The 22,833-nt window shown below is 36.5% G+C and overlaps 1 long non-coding RNA gene across 1 annotated transcript in view; it reads right to left on the reverse strand.

Moving 5' to 3' along the window:
- Positions 1-17,147: 17,147 nt before the first annotated feature.
- LOC113490851 overlaps positions 17,148-22,833 on the reverse strand; it is a 16,587-nt gene continuing 10,901 nt past the window's right edge. Inside the window, exons 2-3 of the long non-coding RNA XR_003400310.1 lie at positions 17,239-17,246; positions 17,148-17,157 (exon numbers count right to left, since the gene is read on the reverse strand). This is a non-coding gene — a long non-coding RNA (uncharacterized LOC113490851). The remainder of the gene's footprint in view (positions 17,158-17,238; positions 17,247-22,833) is intronic.

Consider the following 22,833-nt stretch of genomic DNA (forward strand, 5'->3'; position numbering starts at 1 on the left):
GAGAATTGAGTGCTGAAAAAGCCTCATAAATGCCTGGGCAGAGAACACGACATCAAGTGGGTCTACCATATCCCCTACCACGCACCAGCCTCTGGGAAGATCGAGCGCTACAATGGACTGTTCAAAACCACATTGAAAGCATTGGGAGGTGGGACCTTCAAAGACTGGGACATGCACCTAGCAAAGGCCACCTGGTTAGTCAACACAAGATGATCTGCCAGTCGAGCTGGCCCGGCTCAGTCAAAACCTCCATGTGCTGTACATGGTGATAAGGTCCCTGTGGTGTGAATGAGGAATATATTGGGTTAAATGGTCTGGTTTAGTCCTGCTCCAAGCAAAGGTAAAGGCAAACCCATCCACAGGATTGCTTTTGCTCAAGGACCTGGGTGTACCTGGTTGGTGATGCAGGACATTGGAGTGGTCCAATGTGTACCACAGGGGGACTTTATTCTGGGTGAGAACATACTGTGAATTATGCTGTGCCTTTGTAAATTGTTGTTTTGTTATTGTTAACTGCTAAATGGCAGCTGGACATGACGCAGATGGTATAGAATAAAGGGGTGGATTATGTCCTGGTTCAGCTAGATTAGGGTCAAGTTTCCCCAGCAGAGAGAGAGGGGGAAGGAATCTCCAGCCGGGCTATTCATACCATGCTGACGTCTGGTCCAGTGCTGAAGTGCGGGAAGCTTTCCTTTGTGGCTTTTGTCACAGGAAGCACACACGGCATGCTGGCCGTGTTCACTGCGGTATCTCTCTGTATATCTTTTGTCCTGTTTACTGTTATTACTGTTTAATGTTGTTATTTTTGCTATTGTTGTTGTTCTGATTGTTTGTTATAGTGTTGTATTAAATTGCTCCTTACTTTAACCCTGGGTTTTGTGTCCTACTTGTGTCTGAGTGTGGGGTAGGGACTTGGTCTCATCTCATCCCGGCAGTGTCCTTTGTTCCTAACATGGAAAAAAAAAATCAGAACATTGGATGAGCTTTGGAGCTCAGTCTGTGTCAAAGCCTCTACCCTAGCAAGGAGAGCTGCTTCAATATCTGCTGAGAAAACTACTCCATACTGTGTTAACACCATGTCTGAGACTGTTACTGTGCTATAAATTTATCTCAGGCCCTCTTCTCATATCCTTCTGTGTCAAAACTGCTGCCTCTGTTAGGTGTATTGTGGGAGCTGTGCTCCAGGCCTCAAAATACTCAAAGTATAAAGAAATTTCATGGAAAACTCTGCATACAGTGAATGAAATACCAGAACTGAATAAAACATCCAGAAATCAGTTTTTCTGGAAGAACTTCAGCCCTACCTTTGGCTTTAGAGTACTGTGTGGATATTTGCGCTCTCTACTCAACTTTTTGTTGTATAGAGATGTGCTAGTTTGAAACCAAACTAGTGGGAGACACCAAGTCAGAATAACAATTTTATAAGGAAAGGAAAAAAAAATATAAAGGCAGATAACACTAGTTTAAACTAACAGAGTCAGGATACAACCTGACACCCTGTTAATCATGGCGGTGGTAGCAGTCTGGTAGAATGGTGCCTGCAGTCCCCCCGAAGCAGTCATCCCGTAGAGGAAAAAAAGATCTGCTCTTCCTCAGAAAAGTCCAGTGGTGGCTAAGCAGCTCCTGTCCTCTGGAAATCCAGTGGAAAAGAGATGCCTCTGGTATTCAGAATTTCAGGTTTTATCCAGGATGGAATGCTGGTTTTCTCCCTCTGGGTGGAGCATCTCACAATGGGATAATGAGTCATGCTGCATGGCATTGATGGGCCATTAACAGAAAGATAGTCTGGAGGTGGGGGGGAAACAAGGAAACACTGCACCACCTGATTTCCACAGCTCACGAGGATGGTAATAGAATACACTGCAACCCAGGACAAGAGATTTTCCCATGAAAAGTAAAGCATGTTCTGTTATGGTGTATTTTTTTTTTTTTTTTTTTTTTTTTTTTTTTTTTTTTTTTTTTTTTTATCTTTCCTTTTTCATTTGCCTTAAAAAAGGCTACTGAGCATTATTACTTGAATTAAAGGAGAAAGCCAGCATACCCCCTACAAAAATAATATTATCTGTTATTAATATACAATTATATTATTAATGTATAAATGATATAATAAATTATATCACTTCTATTAATATTATATTAATTATTTCTGCATCAGGTTAGCACTTGCTTCTCTTTGTGTGGTGAGTTAACCTTCACCAGTCGCCAGATGTCCACGCAGCTGCGCTCTCAGTCCCTCTCCTCAAGAGAATAGGGGAAAAAAATAGGACGAAAATAACCAGTGGGTAGAGAAAAAGACAAGGACATCACTTGCTGATTACCATCACAGGCAAAACAGACTACACTTGGGGAAAGTTAATCTGATTTATTGCATATATATATATATATATATATATATAAAGGTAGTGAGAAACAGAACAAAAAACCCAATATCTTTCTCCCTACATCTTTTAGGCTCAACTTCACTCCTTCACTCCCCACTCCTCTATCTTCTCCCCTCAACAAGTGGTGCAAGGTGAGATGGGGAATGGATTGTGACCAGTCTGTAAAAGATCCTCTCTGCACTCCTTCCTCCCCACTTTTCCCCTACTCCAGTATGGGCCCTTCCAGAGGCTGCAGTGTAGAAATTTGCTCTGAGCATGATCTCTCCACGGGCTGCAGCACTCTCTGGTGCCTGAGGCACTGCTTTCTCCTCTCATTTTGGTGTTGCAGAGCTGTTTTTTTCTCGCACTTTCTCTCCTCATTCCTCTGCCTGTTCAGCATTTTATCCTTTCACTTTACACAGGTGCCACCAGAATCACTGACTCAATTGTGACTTCTGTGGCATCGTTTTAGATGCATTTGGAACCCTCTGGAACCAGATGGAATCAGATGTGTCTGACACAGGGCAGCCTCTGGTCTCCTCTCACAGAGGCAGTCCCTCACTGCCAAAACCTTTCCAAATACACACAATCCATATTTGCATTTCTTTCAGTAATTAAAACAGTTAATTACAGTGTACAGTAGTTCAGTGCACTACCAAATTATGAACTTGAACTGGCTAGTTCTCCAGTCTTCTAATTTAATATTTTGGTGTTATTATTGTTAGATTTCCAATTGAAAATAGTTGTCAGACTTGATAGTTAATATTTTAAGAAAAAAAGGTCAAAATGTAAATGTGTTTATTCAGAATGCATCACTTTACCTCTACATATTTTTTACTGTTTTGCAGTTACAAAATGTTTTCTGGACTTGGATTTGTTTTGTCCTAGGAAAAATTTTGGCAACCCAAAAGAAAAAAAAATTCTGAGAAGAAGCAACCATGTCTAACTCAGTTTTAATTATTGTCTCCTTTATTATTCTGAAATAATAGAAGAGTCAGCTACTATGTCTTGAAATAAGTAATGATATAGATGATAAAAGTAAATTAAAATATTTTTATATACCCTAAACTGATCTTCCAAACCGATTTTGACAACTTTCCAGCAGATGTTTTCCTTTGGATTATATTCAATCTTTTATTTTAATTACCTTTATTTACATGACATTTCTAGACATTCTCCAGATTTGGTCTGGGATCTATTTTAAGTATTTTGAACATCTAAGGAAAAATAGCCTTGATGTACATACTAGTGAATATGATGAAAAAAAATCCTCTTTAAACACATGCCTGAACAACATTGCCAGATGGCCTTGAAAAACAGTCAGTTTCCTAATAAGATAAAATAAGCATTTTAATAAATTAGAGATAGTTGAAAAGCTACTCTTGGGCATATTCAGAGACAAAGTAGCATAATTTAAATGCAGCATGAGGAAATTTCTATGAAAATTAAAATACTCTGCTTTATGGAATTTACAGATAAACATCAAGATCTTGTTTTATGTTTTAAGAAGGAGCTAAATTAATATATATTCCGTGAATGTCCAACTGAAAGAGGGTTAAGGAAGAAATTCTTCCCTGTGTTGGTGGTGAGGCCATGGCACAGGTTGCCCAGAGAAGCTGTGGCTGCCCCCTCCCTGGAAGTGTTCAAGGCCAGGTTGAACGGGACTTTGGGCAACCTGGACTACTGGAAGGTGTCCCTGCCCCTGGCAGGGGAGTGAAACTAGGTGATCTTTAAGGTCCCTCCCAACCCAACCCATTTTCGATACTATGATATGATAATAATCCCTTTTTTATTGTCTGTTTTTGTTTGTTCTGGAAGCATAAGGTATTCAGTATTATGGTCTATAGGCATAAATTGTTCAAGAGCTCCCAGTTAGACGTGATGTTATAATAATCATAATGTGGAATCAGAAATACTATCTTTAATATGACCGAGAATGCTTGGAGAAGTTAAAGGAGGACTATGAAAAATAGGTACTGAAAGGTATTACTTTGGGTTCTGCAGGCTTAATATGGTATTACTTGTGTGGTTTGATGTGTGCGTTTGTTTGTTTGTTTGTTTGTTTGTTTGTTTGTTTGTTTGTTTTCTTATGAACATCTTCCTATTATTTTGTTCCTCTTTAAAAAAAAATAAATGTTGAAGTACTTAATAAGTCTGATGGTTTAGGGTTTTTTCATCAGAAGGGCTTGATTTCCTAACATTCTTATAACATCTTCAGTCATTATTGATGTAAATGGATGAAGTAACCTAATTTTAATTCTAATTAAGAAACCCAATTAAGTAACATAAGATTTGCTTACTTAAAATTCATTGCAATATAACTAAATAACATAATATTTATGGAGATGCTAAAGATTATTTGTCTTATTATTCAGGTTATATTTACCTACTACTGTTGTGGGATTTTTTTTTTTCATTTGTGTTCTTAGAATTTGGTTTCTCAGGACCTAGAGTCTCTCCATTTAGAAAAAAAAAAAAATAATTACTGTTTACACAGATTTTAGATGTTGACAGGAGTCTTAGAAAACTTACAAAACCCTTAACTGTTAGATTTTTGAAATTGGTTTAAACACATAAAAGTAATAGTCAACTTGATAATATTTGTCATTTTTTTCAATAAGCTTTAGTACTTGAAGTGGTAGTCCACTTAAATTGTTTTCAATGTGTTTGAACTTACTCTGAAGATATTCAAAGCACTATGTCCTTCTTTTTATGTTAGTGTTCTTTAAATATTCATTGATAATGGACAGTTTTGGGAAGTATTTCAGCATATTCTCTGGAAAAATACAAAGAGTATTATATATGGGAATTTTACCCTAACATTGAACTAACAGCTTTAAATCTCTATTCGCATCCCGTGCAAATCAATTGGCATTTTGTTCCTTTTTCATTCAGATGGGAATGCTCTCTGTGACTACTTCTTAGTCAGAGGACCAGATCTGACACCTAATACATGTAACTGCTCTTGATGCTAATGGGAATTGTGGACAGTTTTCAGAGGACAGAGTTTGGCACAGAGTTAGGTAGAAAAGGTCTTTTACTTTGTGCAGGAAATTCTGGAAGATGGCAGTCTTATATCTTCATAAAATCTGTATATATAAAAGAAGGGATGAATAGTGTGAATGAATCAGTTTCTCCATGCTGCTTCTTCAAATTACCTGGCAGAGAAACTATTCCTCAAAATGACAGTGTAACTCACTGTCATCCTCTTGCTGTGGTTTATAGTTCTGGAGTCAATCAGCAACAAATATATTGAAATAAATCAATATATTTATTAGTAGCAACTCATCCAAAATCCCACATAATCATTATCTACCACCCTGGAACAACAGGTTTCATGGCCTCTACTAGGAACCAAGGCCTGTTAAAGAAATATGCTTACAGATTTTGAGGTGATATAATTGTTTATTTATTCAGGGGGGTGGGGGGTGTAAATATGAGCCACAGGTCATATTAAAACACCTCTTATTTTTCAAAATGGAATAATCAAGACCCAGGAAATTCATTTGTGCTGTGTTTGAATATGTGAGTGGAACTCAAAGTCTCAAACAGTTTTTCTTTGCTTCTGAGTAGATTCCATGTACAGATTTTACTGATATGTGTTATACATTTTGTTGAACAGATATGTTGTAATTGAGTCTCTTTATATTGCCTTAGTAATCAATTTTTATTTTAGTAGGGCAATGTAGAACTAGCTGACCCTATATCCCCCCATTTTTTTGTCATATATCACATGTTCTTCCAAAGAGTTTAAATAATGCAGAGGATCAAAACTGCACATGCATAAATGATTAATCTTTGCCATTTGATTGGAAACTGTAAGGAAAAGTACTAGTTTCATGTAGATTGATTGGAATGTCATGGGACTTTAAGCAGTGATGACATTTGACATATCTGTGAAATTACTTAGAACCATAACAAAGAGACAGTGCCACTTATAATGGATCTTATTTAGAAAGCAAGTAACACATTTACTTATTTCTATAGAGAGCTGATAGGGTAAGAGAATGAACTACAGTAACAAACCTTCAGGCATACAGGCATAATGCTACTTTATTGTGTGGCTTACCTACAAGAATAAATAAAAGGCAAGACTTGAGAAAAGTCAACAAATTTGCTCAGCTTTTTTGTTGTTGCTATGAACGTAAGAATGATGAATTAAACGGATTACGCAAGCAGAAGATCACTTACTGAGATAATTATGCTAATGATGATATAGCGAGGCTTACATCCTTTCTATTTCTATTCCTTTTATTCTTGGATGAAACCTGGCAGATGTATGTTGCAGTTTACAGGATGTTTTTGCATAAAACTAGAATAATTTTCCATAGTCCATAGTATTTAAAGATATCATTAAGATGGTTTTACCACTCATATACTTTCTCACAGTACTATAATATGGTTCAGTAGAAGTTGTTTAGCACTAATGTAATGGGATTGAAAATACTGAGATTTACTATTTAGTTTTTCTCATTCATGTTAAGTAATTGCTTGTACTGCATATTAGCTCAACAAAGTAAAAAACTATTTCTAGTATTTGGATATGCGCAACAGAAGTAATTTTTAACACAGACACTTCAAGGATTTGAACTGATCTTCATTAAGGATTGATGAAAAATCAAAGGCACAAAAGTGAAGGAAAAAGTATTTACTTATGTCAGAGCTGGAATTCTGTTAAGACATCAGAATTATAAAATCTGTGGTGAAACTTTTTGCTTATTTGTATATCTAATTGACCTTCTTACATGTGTTAAAACTGCAGCTTCTGTCATATATTTCTCACTGATACTAGATTTACCATCATCTAGTTAATCACTGGAAAAAGCATCTTGATCTGACTGAATAATTTTAAGGTTTCTTACCTTTTACAAAGATTAATGGATTAACTCTGTGCAGTTCTAGACTGGTATTTTAGAGCCCTAGAAGGTGCTTTGGGCACCTGTGCATACTCATGTGACAATGACACATGTTGAGGAGAGAGAAGTGGATCTCATTTATCTTAGCTTTAGCAAGAACTTGACACAGTCCCTATAGTATCTTTATATCCAAATTATTGAAAGGTGAATTGGATAAATAAACTATAAAGACATCAGAAAATTGGCTGGACCGTTGAGCTCAAAGGATTGTGATCAGTGGTACAAAGTTCAACTGGCAGCTGATTTCTAGTGAAGGTCCCTCGGTGACCAATTCTAAGGCCAGTATTATTTGTCATCTTTATTAATAATCTAGATAATGGAATGGAGAGCACTCAGCAAATTAAGGTCAAACTGGGGCAACTATTCAACATGCTGGAGGGAAAAAAAACCCTTTAGAAAGACATGAAAGGTATAATGGGCACAAACTGCTTTAGGGCAGTTCTGTCTAGATATAAAGAACAATATTGGAAGAGTTTGCCCAGAGATATGGATTGTCCCTCACTGGAAATAATGCAGACTTGGCTTTACAAGGCACTGGATAACCGGACCTAAGGCCCTGCTTCCAACAGTTTGGACCAGATGATGACCAGAGGTCACTTTCAGCCTAGACATTTTTGAGAATCCATAATTGCTATTCAGAGGGACCTTTCTCAGAGTTTTAGTGATATCGTACAATAGGCAATGGACATAAGTAACAATAAAATAAATTCTGGACTGTATATAAGGAAAAATATTTTCACCATGAGAGTGGTCAAAAGTTGAAACAGGTTACCAAAAAAAGGAAATGCTGTCTTTGGAGATACCAAAACTTCATCTGGGACAAACACTGAACAAATTGACTAACCTAGCCCTGCTTTAAGTAGATGGTTGGGGAATTCCACATCCAAAAGGCCCTTCCAAGATAAATTATTATATAATTATGTGAAACCTTAGAATCAGAAATGCTACATAAAAATGGCTTATGACCCTGCACCCTTACCAGACACCAGGCAAGTTCCCTGATATGGTGGTTAATGATGCCTTATAAACATTACCTGTTTCAGTAATTATAATATCTTCTTCCCTGAAAAAATATAAAACTGGAAAATATATGAGTATGAAGATAATCTGTGGTAGCAAGTTTTCTATTTTTGGTTTTGAAGCAGGAAAGATTACCCAGCCCATGTAAGCCAGAAATTGGCAAACTGTCCAGGCATTGTGATAAACAGTCCTGAAAATCCATTGTGTTACTAAGAAACTATTATAATTATACCTAGCACAAAGGTATGTTTAATTTCTCATATTATACTTCATTCCATGAAGAAATTGGAAACTATATGGTAAAAGTTGATATGAAATGGAGTAATAGATGCAGAGATTTTCTAATAATTTCTGGTATTCTAGAAATCAGACATAAAAACTGAAGAGGGATGCTTACTTGACAACTAAAAAAAAGTTCTGACTACTAAAATAATCTGGCTGTTTATTGGTAAACTGCAGTGTTTTATAGAATCTAGAAGTATAAAAAATTATTTTATGTATGAGATTAGGGAGGATAATATATTGTAGTAAATTTCTGCTACTTCCATCATGTCCTAGTATCAGCGTACATGTCACTGTAACACTGGTAAATCAGCACTCTCTGTTTCTTGTCATGATTCAAGATCAGAGGGCAACTGAGCACCACGCAGGCTCTCACTCCCTTCTTCCCCCCTCGCACTGAGAAGGGGAAAATAAGCAAAGATGTCACTCACTGCCCCCTTCTCTCCCAGAACTGAGAAGGAGGAAAGCAAAAGACCCAGGAACTTGAGAAAAGGTCAGGGAGGGATGATTTTCTCCTTTAAGGCACAGGCAAAATCAGACTCGTTAGGGGAAGACAAAAGAACATAAATTTAATACAGGCACTAACACAACGGATTGAGTAGGGCTGTGGGAAGCATTACCACATCTTGAAAACATCCCTTCTTTCTTCCCAGGCTCTGCTTTGCTCCCAATACCTCTACCTCCTTTTCCCTAGTGTCGCAGAGGGCAGGGAATCAGTGCTGTGGTCAGTCCTGCTGCTTCTTCCACCTCAGGGTGGGGGGAACTCCTGGCATTCCTCCCCTGTTCCGGCACAGTCCCCCTCTCACAGGAGACAGTCCTCCACAAACCAGCTCCAACATGAGTCACTCCCATAGGTGTGTGGGTCACCCTTGTTGCAATCCCACCAGTGCCAAACTACAACAGCTGGACCTTCTTCCCATGGGGTCCCAGCTGGCGCAACGTGGGGCCCCTCACAGGCAGAAAATTGGTATCTGCTCTGCCATAGACCTCTATGAGTGGTGGAGTGTGGGCAGCCCTGCCATCTCACCACGGGATACAGGGGAATCTTTGCTCTGGTGCATCCTTTTCCTCCTTTCTTCTACTGACCTTCGTGTTCTTGCAGATATTCTCCTCACAACTTCTCCTCACAACTCCCACAACTCCTTCCAGGTTCCCCTTCTTAAATACGTTATTGCGGAGGCACAACTAATTGGCCCTGCCTTTGTACAAAGGCCAGTCCAACTTGGATTTGGGGGAGCTTCGAGAAGCTTCTCACAGGGGTGTCCACTGTAGGCCCCTCCCCTGCTACCAAAAAACCCCTGCCACACACTCAAACCAGGACACTTTTTCATCTTGATAAGTTAGAGAATTTTCAAGGAAAAAAAAATAATCAAAGATTACCACATTTTAGACTGAACTCCTGATATACTGTTGGGGTTTTTATGTTTGGTTGGTTGGTTGTTTTTTTGTTGTTTTTTTTTTTTTTTTTTTTTTTTTTTTCTGTATTTATGTCACTAACAAACTGCCTCACTGATATTCAGTCCTATGTTTCTTGTAAATCATGTAATAGAATCATGTTACAAACCTGGCTGTGTTCCTGTGATGAATACCTGTTAGACTTCTCCACTAGTATTTGGATCCCTCCTCATAATTTTGGTGGAGTTGGGCAGCATCTTAGCTGTATCATCATCACTGGACTGGTAGCCACTTTAAAAATAATTGATTTCCTTATTCTAAGATGTTTCAATTTGGATGGGTTCATAAATGTTACCTGATATTCTCTTCCTGCTAGTGAGCATCTGAGGTCTCCCTTGAACTGTTTAGGAGCTCCAGTTAAAAATGAAGGCTGGCAGGGTTTTGTGAAGGTGCAATACATCTCACAGTCAAAATAATAAACCAGTAAATTCAGCTACCAAAGTGCATTTTATAGATATGTAAATATATGCATGTTTCTGTTACAGGAAATGTAGAAACAGCAATATTAAAAAGTTATGTCTATGCATTTGATAAAAAAACATCCTATTTTTCCGACCATGGAAAGGTAAGTGCTGCACAGAAAACTTCATATGTACAGACTTTTTACCTAGGATACCTCTGGTAGCACCTATCACATGTGGACCAGTGTTATTCCAAGATGGTGAAAGGTATTTTTTTTTACATATCATTCTTTCTTCTTGGGGGATCTGGTTGCAAAATAAGATGTAGCTTAAATAGTACCTTAAAAACATAAAGCAGTTAACTGGTTTGTGTGACAATACCTCCAGCATACTCCAGTATATAGATACCTAATCTTGCTCCAAATCTTATTGCTTGTTGGTTTTAAATCTACATGGATGAGAAAAGAACTAGTGGAATAGGAAGGATATTTTACTCTCAGTTTATTCATATATGATTCGCTGAGATTTGCTATAGAGAATACTTCTTATATGTCGTATTGAAATACTGTTGAGCTCACTGCATGATTGATACATATAGCTTGGTCATTTGAACTTCACAGTAACAGCATTGTGGTTAGTTATTTGACAAAAACAACCTTAAATATTTTAAATCCCTTGCTATTCAATAGTGTTATATGTTTATAGTATAAAACATAAAGGTGAAGATGTCAAAGTTTTTCTTTGTTTTTCTTCCACAGGCCCATTGATGATATAAAATAAAAAGAACATAAAATAATGCATTGCTTAAGAGCTGAATTATTGCTTATTAATAAACGTAATATTACTGTAATTTGTTTTTTGAGCTACTGGTAATACCTCTGTCTAGGAACTGCACTGAGTAAAACATGATTTATGAAGAGGGAAATTTAACAAAGAAATAAATGCTTTCAAATTTTCCAGGGCCTTAATGTGATTTCTTACTTTTCACAAGCATATAATGATAATGATGCCAATCCCTTCTGAGGTATATTTTTACATTTGATAAAGTTTAAGCAGTAACATAATGAATAAATTACTCATAATATTCATTGTTCTAGTTTCAGCTGGGATGGAGTTATTTTTTCTTCTTAGTATCTAAAATAGTTCTGCATTTTTGATTCAGTAAGGGATTTGGTATGAGAAGAATGCTGATAATACACTGGTGTTTATGGTTGTTAAGAGATCAAGGTCTCTCCAACTCCCCATGTTCTGTCCATGCACAGGAGTACAAGAAGCTGGGAGGGGGCACCGCCAGAGTACCAGACCCAAATTAACCAATGGAATATTCCATATCGTGTAATGTCACGCACAGTATATAAAGGAGGTGTGGCTGGGAAAGAAGGGGTTCTCTCTTGCTCTGGGATTGCAATTACAGGATCTTGGTATTTCAGGATCACTGTCCAGGATCAGTCACTGAGTAGTGAGCAATTGCATTGTGCACTACCTGTTTGTACTTTCTACTATTTTTATTGCTTTATGGTTATCACGATTACTAAACTATTTTTATCTCAGCCTACAAATCTCCCTTTATCCCTCCAATTCTCTTCCCCATTCTCTGTGTGGGGGAGAGTGAGCAAGCAGCTGTGTGATGTTTGGCTGTTGGCTGAATTCAAACCACAACATTCATGCACATTAAAGCCACTCTTGGAGGATAATTAGTGATGGTGAGATTTATTTTTTTTTTCACATATCTGATCTAAGTACTAACAATTTATTAGCAATTTATAGTTCATTAATACTCACTTCTGCAACTAGCTGATCGTATTTTCTAGAGGGAAACAAAGCAGTGAATGGTAACTCTACTAGCCCCGCTGCTTGAAGATAATGAATGTGCCAATGAAAAAATTTGCATGGAGATGGCACCTGATAAGGGTTTGGCTTTTTTGATTTTGTTTTTGGGTTCACAGGGGTTTTTTCTGTTTGTTTTTCTTATGTTTTGTGTGGTTTTTTTTTTCTTCTTAATTTGTCTCGTTGAAAACAAAAAGAAAGCATGAAAAAGCTTTGAAAGATTATTTTTTTTTTTTCCCAGAGTAACAAATAAGGCTGTATTCATATATTCAAATGAGCAGATGTCTATCTTATTCCATATCCAGGTTTTCTTTGTGATTAAAACCTTCCATGATTTATTTCTGCCTCATGTCTGCTCTCAATCATAGCCTAAATCAATACTTCTATTGGATGGTCTTATTCTGAAAACACTTTTCAGGTAATGACTGACAAGATCTCTTATACCACTTGTTAATATGGTGCTTCTGATTCTAGTTTCAGAAACTTTTGCCTGTATGTCTGCATGGGCTGAGCGTGTAATTAGATTTACATGGTCAGGTAAATCATGTCAAAATATGGCAAATTTTACCTTGGCTGGCTACCAAACCCCCACCCAGCCACTCTGTCATACTCCCTTCTCAAGAGGACAAGGGAACAACATAAAAAGAAAAATGTCATGGGTCAAGATAAAGACAGAGGGATCACTTACAGGTTACCATCACTGGCAAAATAGACTCAACTTGGGAGAAATTTATTTAATTTATTGACAATTCAAAAATAAAAAAGGATGATGAGAAAGAAAAACAAAACTTAAAAGATAGCCATCTCAGATTCAGTTTACTCCTTCACTCCCCACTCCTCTACTTTCCCAACACCCAGCAGTGCAGGACGATGGGAATGGGAGGGTTGTGGTCCATACACAACAGCTTCTCTCTGCCACCTCTACCTCCTCCACACTGCTCCACTGTGGTCCCTTCACAGGCTCCAGGCAGTATCTGCTCCAGTGCCTGGAGCACTTCCTTCTTCTTCACTGACCTTGCTGTTGAGGGCTGTTTCTCACAGTTTTTCTCCTCAGTCTTCACTATCTGTGTGGCATTTTGCCCTTTCTTAAATACATTTTTGTAAAGTTGCTACCAGCATCACTGACAGACTCCTCTATGGCTTCAGTGGTGCCACTGTGGAGCTGGCTGGGACTGGCTGGGATCATCATGGTGGAATCCCTGGTCTCTTCTCACAAAAACATCCTACAGCCTCCCACTGTCAAACCTTGCCACTAATACCCAATACACCAGGTCGTAATATTTTTTTTCTCTAATTTTGTTTTAGTGGGATCCCTTGGATCAGATCTTTTATTGCTCTTGTTGGCAGCAGAAAATATGGAAATGTAATATTACTGGCTTATGAACTTAAGTTAATTTCCCTAATCACCTCCGTACAGAATTATTTGAAGTCAATGCATTCATAGTTCTAGCCCCCAGCAGTATAAACACTTATAATAATTATGTCTGTACCTGGTTATTGGCCTGAGGCTTTCAGAGATGTTTTTTTCCCTATATTAAAATCTATACAGTATCATTTTGTCTACCTAGTGCATTAACTTTATTTCATTTTCCCATGCTTATTCTTACTCACAAAAAAACATGTTCACAAGCTTGTTAATACCTAAAATACATAAATTAATAGTAATATTTGATAAACTTCTCAGGAGCTCTTTATTTTTAAAGTCCCACACCCTCTCTCTCTCTCCTTCCCAGCTGTTTCAAAACATGTTGCAATGAGGCAATTTCACAGCACATATTAAACAGAAAGCATAACAAAATCATAGTAGAGATTTTTATCACAGCAGTTATAGCAACAGTAAGTCAAATACATAAATCTCTGTTGCACTATTACCTACAGATGAATTGGTACTAAATAAACCAAAGGCACTTCTGTTGCTCCACCACCTTCACAGCAATGTAGGTGAGAATGACCAGGCTCTAGTTCACTGTATTCTCCTTCTTGAGCTTCTTTTAGACAGACCATTGCTTTCTTCCTTTGAAAGAAATTGTAATACAGTGAAGTATTATGGTGAAGATATCAACAGAAATTTCATCTTGAAGTTTATAGTTTTCTCTTACAAAATAGAGATTATAACATTTTTCCACCTGCCCTACTGCAAATTTGGAGAAGTGTGATTAATTTTTAAAAAACCCACTCTTATCTGCATGCATGTAAGAGCAGGTTTCGTACTAGTGGTTTTGTTATTGCTGCTGTTACTGTTGGTTCTTTCATACTGTATAGTTTAAAAATATAATTATTAATAACAGTACTTCATTTGTGAGTAACATTTAGCATTCATGGTTAATTAAGTAGTGTGTTATGCAGACTTTATAGTAACACACCCGAAGATACTCTCTCCAAAAACTCTATCCCACTGAGAGACAGAAGTTACTACTACCTCAGGAAAGAATGGTCTTCCATTTTTCTGTACTTTCTCCAGTCTCATCCACATTCCACATTCCACATTTCACATTCCACACCAGTAGCAGCAGAGAGAAAGTACAGTGTGTCAATACATGCACATATGTTCTGTGTAAGCACATATATAATTTATAATTTAAGCACTACATCTGTGCATTCTATGAATGTACTCATATTTTTTGGTATAGTGCACTGCTTTTATTTTAAAGAAATATTAGTGCATCTGCATGCAGTACTATTAATATATTTTGTATATTATAATCTGTGAGATTTAGTAACTGTATTTGGTTTGGTCTCAGGATCAACTAAGTCTCAAGACAGTTATCATCCTTGCAAACATATTTGAACCCTGAATATTACAAATGACTAATGAAATCCTCAGAAACTTAGAAATATAAAGCCTAAAATTATGCAAATTTCACACAATAGCATCGAAAACGTACTTAGTAGAAAAGAGAAACTGAATGTTTTAATAACCTCAAAGTTATTTCACAGTAGAGACTTTTCATACTGACAAATTTGTTATAAAGCACAAATATCTCAAAACAGGTTTTCCAGAGAGCACTTTATCTGTTAGGTTGTTCTGGTGGTTTTACACCTAAACCCAGACATATTCTGCCACCTTAGCTCTATCAAAACAAACATGCTTTTTGACTCTCAAATTCTTACTCACGTTTTTTCCAAGACAAAATAAGCAACAATGTGAATATGAATATAAAATAATCTATCCACATAGAAACTCCTGCATGCTAGCAACAAATTCTGTGCTTAGTTCATGTCATAGCAGTATATTAAGCCATCCAATCAAAACCAAAACTCCACTGCTTTTAAAGTCCATTAGTTTTCCAAATAATATGATCTGAGACAATTTTTAACCAATTTTAATGAAAATAATTCTATTTAGATTGTTATCACTACTGATGAATAGATGTGAGAGAGCACTCCTTTCTCCAGCTGGACACTTCAGAAACATTCGGAGGGTAGGAAGTTCCTCATATCGTTTCAAATTGAGTTATATGTCTTGTAATGACTAGTTACTGACTTGTTTACATGATTATTATCACAGACTTCTTTAAAGAATGAGACATTAAGAATTCATCTGTGGAAAAAAGGAATTCTGAATACAAAACAACCCTTACATTTTAGATGCTAACTTAAATAGGTAGGTAAGGATGAGTTTTATATAAGGAGATTTACTAAAGAAATTTGCAAAATTTTGGAAAAAGAATTCTGGAAAATAAGCTGGTAGTTTGGGGTTTTTAACTAATATTATACTCTCTCCTGGATCCAACTTCCCTGTTAACATATTAAAATTTAGATGTTTCTGTTCAGAACTGATCCCAGCTATTCTTATATCTACTAAATAGTAGAAGGACTTTCAGGATTCTAGTTTCAAAGCAGAATCAAAGTGATTGGACACTTTTAACTTTTAAAACAAGCTAAAAGTGGAAAAAAAAATGTTGAGGCAAATATATGTGTTAAATGTTCTGTGAAGACCTAGTTGAAGTCAACTTTTTGGCTTGATTTTGGTGAAATTCTTTGGCATTGGAATTGAATGCAGCATTTGCAGGACTGAATCTTGATTAGCCATAAGTAAAGCATGTAAGTAAACATGTGTCCTGATTCAGCTAGGATAGGGTTAAGTATTCCCAGCAGTGGGGAGGGAGTTCTAGCTGGGTTATTCAATACCATGCTAACATCAGATCCGGGCGCCCAAATGCAGGAAGAGCATTGGGATGGTTTGTGTTCATCGTCAATACCCTCACTGCTGTATCCGTGTGGTATATCTCTTGTTCTGTTCATTGTTATTACTGTTATCGTTATTGTTGTTTTTTGGTTTGTTATTGTTGCACTGTTGTTTTAAACTTTTCCTTATCTCAACCACGGGGTTTGTATCTCCCTCTCTGCTCCATCCAGTCCGAGAGTGGGGGATGGCCAGAGACAATGTGGTCTCTCTCAGGTCCTGGCAGGGCCTAAACCACCACAACGTGGAAGGTTTTTGAGACCAGTCTACAAATCCCAGTGCAAACTGGTCTGACCCTATTGCTGACCCTGCTTTGAGCCAAAGTTTGGACTAGATAACTCCTGAGGTCCCATCCAAGATTAATTATCCTATGATCCTGTGATTATTATTCATATCATTTTATAGTAGACATTTTGCTTGTGTTCTCTGACTTAAAAGGTTACAATGACCTTTTTCCTGTAGTCTTGTTATCTGTCATTCATAAAATCAAGAAATTGCTTGAAATCTGATTTGGTTAAACTACGTGAATAGAATAGTTTTATTTTTGCCACAGACTTTATCTTGAAAATGTTTCATAAAATGGATGATAATTTTCTAGTATGACTCACATTCATATCCCTTCATCAATATCCATGTTATAAACCATGGCAGCTTTGTTAGGGGTCTGTCAATTTTCCCTCTTATTGAGTTGAGCTGCATGTAATGACTAGCTGGTAAGGTGATAAAATGTTGGAATTTATACTTTTCAGGAAGTGAGGGGTGAGGTGTTTGATCAGATGCCTTTCTGAAACTTCAAATGCTTGTTCCATCTGATCTATGGATTGGTCATCTCCAAACTTTCTAAAGTTGCTCTTGATGTCTGCCTCTCCCTAAACCCAGAATATGTATTCTTACAGGACATATGAGTTCTACTTATTTTTGTAAACCTAAGAAAATAAAGGCTCTTATAGATGTTGACTATTTTGATGTTGACTCCCATTTTGTTTTGAAAGAGAATAAGCAAAGAAGAATAATCACCATCTCCTGAGTACAGGAATGGAAACAATCTTGACTGTTTTCCTGAATAAAACATGTAACTCCCAAAGTTAACGTGAAAATGAGAAATGCTTATTCTGTTAATTAGTAAGGTCTACGTAGTCTCATTCTTCCATTAGTATACCAGAATAAGAATGTGATATTACACTTAAGTGAAGATGCTATTTTAAGGCACCTAACTTGATAGGGTTTTGTCATATTTGACATGAAATTTCCTTTTACATAAATAAGAATATAACTCTTGTTGTCTCTCATATTCTAGAAATAGACTATATGTAAGAAACTACAAATTAAAAATTTTAAAGAAGTATTCTCTCCCTTATTTTCAAACCTTGAAGTAATTTCAATGGCTTGTATGAATTTGTCTTGTAATTTGATATGTTTTATTGTGATATCTAAGGAAAAGAAGCAACATAAGCTGATTTATTACGTACATTCTAAACTAACCTTTCTGAGATTTATATTGACACATTCATTAATGATGATTTCAGGATGGCACTGACATAAATTTGAATAACACATAAAAATTACATCAAGATTCACTACCTTAGGTGTTTAATACTCTCAACTCGTGCTATATTCAGCTTTTATTTGTTGAAAAAAAAATCAAAACAATATCTTGTTATGCTATCTTAAATGATTCATCTGTGAGGACTGAATCATGGACTCAGCACTAAATATCTGCTTAAGTACTCTATTTCAAAGATATTTAGACAGATCATAAATAATAATAAGGAAAGTGGAAAATATTAAAAATATCTAAGCATCATGACTGTAAAATGTTTTTATAACATACTATCTGAAAAAAAAAAAAAAAAAAAAAAAAAAAAAAAAAGTACATGTCTTCCTTGGAAATGAAATTGGAGGGGAGAAAAAAATATATACTTTTTTTTTTCTTTTTTTTTTTTTTTCAGAATATTAAGAGAAGTTTGTATTCAATTTCCATATGGGAAATGACTGATGGAAATTTTATTCACAGAGGCAACATTTCACACAGACTTTCACCTGGAGTAGACCAGCATGTGTTGCACCAGAATGCAGTTGCATAAGTTCTTCTTCTCCAGTATTTAAACACTTAAAAAGATGACATAGAAATCTGCAAGATTTTATTCAAGGTTTCTGAATATGATAAAATATCAACATAGTGCAGAGGGTCAGTGTTCTGAATAATACTTTCCAGACAAAATGTATGTGCATATTACAAAAAAAATATTACGCTGAGCCTCCATATTCTAATGAGTTGATTTTTTTTTTCCTATTTTCACATCAGTGACTTTCTGCATAATTGAGATATTGAAATGCATTTAGGAAAGACAAAAAGAGTCACGATAGTTTTATTCTGTCAAGTCTAAAGAAATCCTGACTGAGCCCTTCTGAATGAATTGGAAAACAGCCCACTGAAACTCTACTTCCATGCTTGAGTGCTTCCTGTAAGAGCGGAAGACTATGCATGAGTATACATGCAGGCAGAAGACAGTAAGGCAGATGGCCTTGCAATGTGATAGCTGGGTATTGTTGGAGAATGGCTTGAAGGACAAGGCCATGGGTCTGTGCAGGAGCTGATTACAGCCATCTGAGGTAAACGAAGGAAAAAAAACAGGGCACAGTTATGCTAACAACAGACTGTTATGTTAACAAAGAGAGAAACTGAGGTACACTATGGCCTTGAGTGTGATGGTAAACAGCCTTGGGAAAGTAAGCAAGTCAGAGGAAGGAGGATGTTGTGACATACCTGAAATGCCACAAGGGGTTGGGATATTATAATGTAACCTTTTACATGTATCCAATAGATTTGTGAGTAGTATGCGATTATTGTAGAGTGCTTATATAAGGTGTGATTTCCCTCAATAAAGATGAAGTTTGCTCTATCATTCATATCGAATTGACTGTTTGCTTCCTCCGTCCTCTGCAGGTTATGTTACCCTTCTCAGCTAATTTTTAATATTCACTAAGGGAAGTAGACAAAACGATGCATCTTTAACAGGTTCATAATCTACAAATATACATAATCTGCTTTTTAAGATTTAAATCTTTAATTAGCCACAGTTTGTTACAAGTTAAAAAAAAAAAAAAAAAAAAAAAAAAAAAGTAGTTTCACGAACAATACATTTTTTGTGTATGTACATTTTTTCTTTAAATTAAAATGATGAGTACAGATGGATTCTTGTATTACTTAAGAAAGTCAGAAGGAATGAGATAAATACACCATTACTTATTTTTTAAAAAAAAATATTTTTTTCTGCCTCCAAGGAGAATGTTCGTGAATGTCATTTACCTAGACAATAATTGGCATTGCTGAAGCAGAAACATATCCATCTACTATGTGTTTATCCAAAAAAAGTGTACACGTGTGATATGCGTATCAGCTATGAGCCAGAAATCTGTGCCCAGCTATGTCCTAGGCTGCATCCAGAGCAGTGTGACCAGCAGGTCCAGGGATGTGATTATCCTTCTCTACTTCACTCTTGTGAGACCCCTCCTGCAGTGCTGTGTCCAGCTCTGGGGTCCCCAACATGAGAAGGACATGGGCCTGCTCAAGTGGGTCCAGAGGAGACCACAAAGATGATCTGGGGCACTTCGCTTCTGAGAACAGGATAAGAGTTGGGGTAATTCAGCCTATAGAAGAGAATGTTCTAGGGAGACTTGATCAGGAACTGTAGGGATAGGATGAGGGGTAATGGTTATAACTAAAAGAGATTAGATTTATATTAGATATAAGGAAGAAATTCTTCCCTGTGAGGCTGGTGAGGCCCTGGCACAGGTTGTCCAGAGAAGCTGTGGCTGCCCCCTCCCTGGAAGGGTTCAAGGCTAGGCTGGATAGGGCTTTGGACAACCTGGGCTAGTGGAAGGAAATAGGTGATCTTTAAGATCCCTTCCAACACAAACAGTTCTGTGATTCTATGACAAACATCCTTTCTCTGTTATGTTAGTGCAGGAAATAGAGCACCTATCCTGAAATCTGTGCTCACTTGTAAGTCAATTGCACTACTGCTGCGCTCATAGGCCAAGAGATTTTATTATAATACATCAAACCTTTCACGTTTTTTTCTTTGTCTACTGCTGAAGATTTCTGTCTTCCATTTGCTTTCCTACGCGCAGACAATATATTGCCAAGTCAAGATTTCAAGATCTCATACAGTCTAGAGAAATATTAAATATCTATTTTAAAGATCTTACAAAAATCTAGTTTTAGTCCTTTTCTATGTTGCAACTGTCATGAATTCTGGAAATGGTTGAGTGACCTAAGGTCATGAATACTTATTTATGATGGGATAATTCTTGCTTTGAAACAGAATGTTTCATTTACATACCTTACACATTATTTCATCATTTGGAGCCTAGGGAAGTTAGTTGGATACTATATTATTACCTGTTATCTGACATTCTAGTGCAAGCACACCCGTATTGAATTACTCTACCAAAAAAAACCCCACCCCACCCCTAAATTCAAATTTTTAACTAGAGGTGAACTCACCTTTGAGATGATTGCACCAGAGTAATCAAATCATCTAGGATAAGTAGTTCATTTAACACATTGTCAAGCAGAGGATGAATATGTTGATATCTTTGGATAGCATTCCTCCTGGAGAAGAGCCATTGACTTAAATCTAATGAAGAAGATTCCATGAATAGGAGAGGGAGACCACTGCACAAAGAAACTAATTGGTAGTTGTCCTGAGTTATTTACCTGTTAGATGTCTTTTGTGTTGTAGGAAGGAGTAAAGCTTTATTGTTTTCAGTCTTCTTATTCAATTCCTGTGAATCAGGGGTGTTTGTTCATTAAGACAACTCTGAAAATATAATTTGGTTGCATGGATTTTTTTTTTTTTTTTTTTTTTAGGTTTTTCCAGGTAACCCAGCATTTCAATGGCAGAAGCACTCAATAAAGTGATGTAATTCTACATGTAAGTTAAGCATAACTGTTAATTGTGACAACTGTGAAGAATAATTACTACTTGTTATAATTAATCTTATCAAAACTTTTTATTACCTCTAAAAAATAGAATTCAAACAATAGAGAATTTACACTTTGTCTTTTCTTATAGACCAAATCCAAGAAAGAATCCAGTGTAACGTAAGAAAGGTATCACTATTTATTAACAAGTTATGTGATGGTTAAACTGTATGCAAATGTTAAAGAAAATTGATAATATGGAAATGAATTGGTAGCAGTTATTAATCTTCAATTGCAAATAGAAAATAAAAACGAGCTTCGTATGATAGTGAACAGAACTATGAAGTTCTTGAAAGGAAAGGCATATGTATAAAATTACAATCCTTCCCATTTTTAACAGAAACACATGTACACTATATCTAAAAAAGAAAAGTTTAAAGAAGGGACATACTGAGACTAAAAAACAGCAGAAAAATTATTTTGATTTATTCTGAACACATAATAAATTCTGTACTGCAGGTGGCAATGAAATTAATGAAAGAAAACTACTGACAACTTCCTATACTGAGTGTTGCATTTTCCCAAACATGTATTTTGAAATATTGCTTGGTTACCTAAATTCTTCAGCCTGTCTTCTGAAATCGAAGCATAAAACGTGGAAGACTGAGATAGAGATCAAACAATTGGAAATCCCTACATACAATACAGGAGTTCCCAAGACAATTTAATAATATTCTACTGCAAAAAACCAGTAGAAATTTCTCAGGGATGCATCACTTCTGTGTTTGGTAAGGACAAAATACTGTAAATTGTGTAGTTTAGAGAATTTCCAAAGGAAGAAGTCAAGCCTGCAAATACATTTTCTCCCTTCTGTATTTTTTACCTCTTATGTTATAATACCAGGACAATATTTTTATCCTAGTACTGAAGCAACATCTTTGCAGATAACTTACAATGAAATTTAAAAAACAAGGCAAGTAGAGGTAAGATTCTATAGTGTTATAATTACTTTATTCCTATCATTTTTCTAAAGCCTCTTTGACCTAAATGTTGTTTTGTTTAAGACAAAGAAGAACATTATAACTGCTTTGAAGTAATGAATTTTGGCTTTAATCTCTGTCACGTCCCGCTCCGACGAGGGGGACAAGTGACTCAGATTCGCAAATCCCCAATTGGAGCGGACAACAAGTCTCCAAGTCCAAGCATTTATTAACTACCTACAATGCACTAATTGAACACATGATAATTGGCTAAGTACAGAGCAAGCTGTGGCGAGCAATATAATATGCTTTCCATTTCTTAATAGAAAAAGGAAAAGAGGGAGATAGAGGGAATGGGGGAATACAGATCACCGGTCTGGGTTCCTGCGCTGATCCTGCTGGCAAGGGTTCCAGGAGGCGGCCATCTTCTTTGCTGGCATCTGTCTTCTTCGCTTCACTGCTCTCTCCAGACGGCC

The sequence above is a fragment of the Athene cunicularia genome, unplaced genomic scaffold, assembly GCF_003259725.1.
Source record: "Athene cunicularia isolate RWA unplaced genomic scaffold, athCun1 SCF_4, whole genome shotgun sequence".
NCBI lineage: Eukaryota > Metazoa > Chordata > Aves > Strigiformes > Strigidae > Athene > Athene cunicularia.